Source organism: Jatropha curcas, chromosome 5, assembly GCF_041381405.1.
Source record: "Jatropha curcas cultivar XTBG-Jc1 chromosome 5, XTBG_Jcur_1.0, whole genome shotgun sequence".
NCBI classification, from domain to species: domain Eukaryota; kingdom Viridiplantae; phylum Streptophyta; class Magnoliopsida; order Malpighiales; family Euphorbiaceae; genus Jatropha; species Jatropha curcas.
Window position 1 is genome coordinate 2,332,050 of NC_143155.1, and position 5,678 is coordinate 2,337,727.

General features: G+C 27.7%; 1 pseudogene across 1 annotated transcript; it reads right to left on the reverse strand.

The window, feature by feature from the left end:
* Positions 1–1,431: 1,431 nt before the first annotated feature.
* LOC149496022 (cytochrome P450 71B34-like) lies at positions 1,432–4,185 on the reverse strand (annotated as a pseudogene). Its single transcript, XR_016320785.1, has 2 exons — positions 3,107–4,185; positions 1,432–2,190 (listed from the first exon to the last, which is right to left on the reverse strand). The product of XR_016320785.1 is annotated as a cytochrome P450 71B34-like (transcript).
* Between the last annotated feature and the right edge of the window lie 1,493 nt (positions 4,186–5,678).

Below are 5,678 nucleotides of genomic sequence, written 5' to 3' on the forward strand. Positions count from 1 at the left end.
TAAATAATAATTACTCTTTAATTTCTTATAATCAAAACTAAATCGATAAAACAAAGAGCTACATGATATAAAATTATTGCAACAGTGGAAACCAATAATTAACCAACCGGCAGTAATGAAAGCGAAATAAAAACAAAACGAAAATAAAACAAATCATCATTATCATCATATATAACAAGGGAGAATCATGGGTTTTTAATGGATATTAACATGACACTTTCTTTAAAGAGAGAGTGTTTCTGATATTTTAGTATTTATATTAACTAATTGGCGGAAAAAATTGTAAATTTTTGAAAAAAAAATGTTTTTTATTAAAAATTCTTTCTCTAATTTATGAGAGAATTTTAAATACAATGACTTCTAATATCCTTTGTTATTAATCATTTATGAGTTTGTTAAGCAATGTCTCCTTTCAAGTATTTCGTTTTAAATTTGATATGATGATCTTTCAATAACACGTATAGATTAGCTGAGAAAGTGTTAAACATTGTTGGCTAGTTCATTGGAGTCTCCAAATTAGAAATCTAGGTATTTCAAACATAGCAAATGAGTTTTTTTGACATTTTTTTAACTATTTGATTGCTATTTGAAACACTCACTATATATTTTTGTACTTATTACAGTAATTTTTTTATTTAAAATAATCATATTGGTTTTAAAATAGAAAATGTGTCTTCATAAAATTAAAACCATCTCCACTTCTGAAAGATGATTTGTTCATAAATTAGCCTAAAATAATATTTTATAAAATAATAAATATAAATATGGACAAAAAATGTATTGCAAAAAATATATATCAAATATGAATTGCAATAATTTTTTTTTCCAAATTTATTTACTCATGTTTCTTACTTATTATTCATTATTTTTTCAAATTTATTTATATATGCATTTCTATGCTTCAAGTTATTACTCCAAGGAAATATATGCATTTCATGCTTATATAGTAATATGTGTTCTCTGTTTCAATTGACCACATGTAAATCTTAAATTAGCATTCTTTTTCCTTTTTATGAATAACTCATTCATTTGTTAGAATAAAAATTTTCAATTTTACATAATATATTTAAATCATACTATTTATGCATTGTATACATTTTAAATTTTAACAATTTATTCGATATATATATTTTATAACTTAAAATTAAATATATTATACAGTTATGTAAAGCACGAAAAATTAACCACAAAAACGGCAGAACATTAAAACTCTGACGCCTTTACTAATTTAATTTTAAAAAGCTATCAATTGGTACAGTTACAGTGAAATATACATCACTTTTATTGACGGAGCCGGAGGAGCTGGGAGTGGCCCCCACCCTCTAATAAATTTTTTTTAAAAAAAAAAATCAGTATGCTATTCCTATATTTTGCCGGTTTCTTATACTTCCTTGAAGCAGCACCATTACAGTTTTTTTATTCCAATAAACATAATATTAAACTTTTCAATTAATTTTATTTCTATTAAAGGTACATTATTCTCAATATAACAATATTTTATCATTAAAGTTTATTTATACAAACATGCATGACTTCGTAATAAGTGCATATATTATCGAATGATAAATCTAGAATCTACTCAAGGTGATATTTAATTGGTACAAGCAGTAAAGCTTCTTTCTTACGATTAGTAAGACCGAATTCCTCTTCCATATTAATATCTTCCTCCTTCATATTGTAAGGCAACTTCCAATCAAAACAAAACAAAAGGTTTGCAAGTGCAAGCTCCACCAAAGTCATTCCCATGGTCATACCAGGACAAATTCTCCTGCCACCGCCAAATGGTAAAAATTCATAATTTTGCCCTCTAAAATCAATAGAACTGTTAATGAATCTTTCTGGAATGAATTCTTCAGGATTTTTCCAAATTTTAGGATCCCTTCCGATCGCCCACACGTTGACCCGGATTTGAGTTTTGGGACAAACTTCATAGCCATTTATGCTGAACTGTGAGATGGCTTCTCTTGGAAGTAGCAGTGGTACTGGTGGGTGCAATCTCATTGTTTCCTTCAACACTAACTTTAGGTAGTCAAGCTTGCCTGTATCACTTTCAGATACATTCCGTTTGTCTCCAATTAGACTTCTGATTTCTAATTGTGCTTTTCTCATAACTCTAGAGTCTCTAATAAGTTCTGCCATTGCCCAGATTAGGACAATTGCTCCAGTGTCCACTCCAGCCAGAAATATATTCTGATATATAATATTAAATTGAATTATTCTAACAGTGTCAAGTTCAAGCCAAAATTAGCAATTCTTCAATGGAATTGTAAATTTTTTATATATCAGAAATTTATTTATTTTTAAATCAGAAATTATCAATGTGCAAAGTTAACAATATGTTCTTATTCAACAAATGGAATGATATTCTATATTTTTTTATTGTCTAATTTCATTAAGTTGGGTTAGAATTTAATATATGCAATATTATAATTACTGTCTTTTTTTATCATTTCTCTTTTCTTTCTATTGCTATATATCTCTTCTGAAAAGTCTCAAAAACTCTTCTTAATTTTCTTTCGAATCCAAAACAAAAATTAAAAAAAGAGAGAGACAGAAAGAAATAAGAAAGAAAGATAATAATTTAGAAAATTAAATAAAGTAAAACAATAGAAAAAAATAGTTTATTTGGATTTTCCCGTGAGAAATCTAAGTACACTTAATTATTTAAAAATTATTTGTTTTAACACTGAATTGAAAATTTTTCTCTTAATGCTAAAATATAAAAATTAAAAGTTAGACACTGCAAATATAATTAATTTTATAATTTTAAAAATTAGTGTTATTCTATAAAATTAGTTGTTTTGTTAGTTATTTTAGTACAATTTTTTATAAAATACTAATTTAACCTCTAGAAACTAATTCAAACATTATATTACCGAAAATTATAAAAAATACCCGTCAAAGCGCTAAAAATTACCGTCGAATTCAGCTTTAGAATCTTTGGTAGTGTAATTGACTAAATCTTTTAAGAACTAAAATACCTAAATAGTTTTATTACCTTTTAAAAAAGTGAAAGGATAAAATACTCAATAGCTAGCAATTTTATTTCCCGCTAATTATATATCACTAACCAAACAAAGCTTTTAAGAAACAGTAGGAATATTACCATGAGAATTGCTTTGATATGATTTTGGGAAAAGGAATTCCACCAGATTCAGTTTGATACCTCTCCAAATCCAACAAAACATCAATTATATCTTCATGTCCAGGATCTTCTTTTCCCTTTTGGATATGATCATCAATAATCTTCTGGTAGAACTCATCAAATTCTTTAAAGACTCTATCAGATCTTGCATGGAGGCCTGTAAGCCTATCAACAACCCATCCAACGTGAGGAAAAAAATCAGCTGCAGTAAAACTCCCCAACATAGCGAACCCTTCACGAACAACTTCTTGAAACCTTTCATGTTTAAATCCTCTTTCTTGAAAACTTTTCCCAAAAGCTACTCTACAAATAACATTTGCAGTAAGAGACATAGTCTTTTCACTGAGATCCACCGGAAAAGAAGAGGAAGAAGATTTTAAAATCGAATCGATTAACAAACCCACTTCTTCTTCTCTAATGGATTGAAATGATTGAACTCTTTTAGCACTAAAAAGTTCAAGAACACAAATCTTTCTCATTTCTCTCCAGTAATCTCCATAAGGTGTAAAAGCTATATCAAGAAAATTGTAAGATAGTCTTCCAGTGCCGGCCAAGCGAGGTCTGCTACAACTACTGAGGTCATTTGTTTTGATAAGCTCTTTTGCAGCTTCTGCAGAGGAGATAATAACTGTAGGAACTCGACCAAATTGGAGAAGCATGACAGGACCATATTTCTTGGATAGTTGCCAGAAAGAGTAATGAGGTAAGGTACCAAGCTGGTGTAAATTGCCTATTATTGGAAGTCTAAGAGGACCTGGTGGGAGGTGCGTGCTATATAGTTTCTTTTTCAAAAGAAGAAGTAAGGGGAAGAGAAGAAGAAGAAGAAGAAGAAGAAGAGGTAGGCACAAATGTAGAGGTAGAGAAGCCATTACCTGCCTGTATGTTTGTCTCTTTTTCTATGTTCCAGTGAAAACAAGAGAACAAAAAGTGGAAGTGGAAGAACAGATTGCTTTTTTGTGGTAAAATGGAAGACAATATCTTAGAAAAGAAGGAAGAAACCACAAATTAATAACCAGGGCACTGATCGATCATAGATGGCCCGAATCGGGCCAAAAACACGATAATTAAAATAATTGATGGATCCCACATTTCAACTTCACTGTACGTGAGGATCGTGGAGTACTATCACCTTCTCTCTCAAACAAATTTAATCAGGTGCGACGTCTTCTCAAGCGTGGGTCCCATACTTTAATTATTTTCGTTGTTTCTTTCGTACATTTAGCTTAATCTAGCATGAAATAGCTGTACCTAACATGAAATTTATCAGAATCGTATGAAATTTAACTTTTCTATAATTGGATTAATGTTTTATGTCGTTATAATAAATAATTCTCTAAAAAAAAATTAAATTTGTAATTTTTTAGTAAAATGTTGGCTAAGTGGTAAAAAGGAAAATTAAGCCTAAACTTTTGACTCTTCTTATAATTTTGACCATTTTTTAATTTTTATCGACTGATTAAATTTTTTTTTTTCAACAATCGCAAACTATATCCATCTATTATCTAAAACTTGTTGACGTTGCCTTCAAACTTACTCAATGAGACCATGCACAGTGTAGTTGGATGAAAAGTTATTAAATTAATAATAACTGAATTAATTTTTCTAAAAATAGTTAAACTTCTTGAAACTGATTTTTTTTTGTAGGGAAATTACTTTTAGGTCCCTAGATTTTTACAAAATTAATTTGTTCTTCCTTACTGTTTGGACAAATTAGATTGGAGTCTTTGACTTACGTTTTTGTTAAACTATTTAGTCCTTCCGTTCCGATAATAAATTAATGGTTTTTTGCCATTTATTTTGAGTGAAAAATACGATAAAGGTTAGAAAAACCCAAATAAAAAAGCTACGGTTTAGAAAGCTAGAATGATGGACAATTTTCTCATAATGCATTGGATTGCAAATGCAAAATTTCTTCATTTTTTTTCATACCAAATACAAAAATTTGAATTTTTAAATACTATAAAATTTTGGTGAAATTCATTTATTCGAAACAATGTGTTTATCATCAATACATGATAAATAACAATTTTTCATTTTTTTTAATCAAATCTACGGCTCTGTTTACTTTAAGAAAATATTTTTTAAGGAAAATATTTTTTTGAAAAAATATTTTTCAAATAACTTATTTTCAGTAGTTTGGTTACAATGTTGAAAATTAATTAAAAATATTAAAACTTTTAACTCATAAGACCAAAATAATAATAATAATAATAATATAAATTTCATATTTTAAAATTTTTATTATAAATATGAGAATAATGCAATAAAAAGGTAAATTATAAAAGTCACCAGTGACTAGTGGTGAACGGTAAGTAGTGGTAGTACCTACTGATGATTAATAAATTAAAAGAAAATATAAATTTATAATGTTATAATAAATTTGTCAAAGTCCGAAGAATGTTTTAGCACTTAAAAATAAGAAGTTATTTTTCTTAAAAATAACAAATAATTTATTTTTTTTGACCAAAAAAAATTTTTTTCGTTAATTATTTTTTTAAACGAGCTAAATAATAAAAAATTATAAAAAATATTT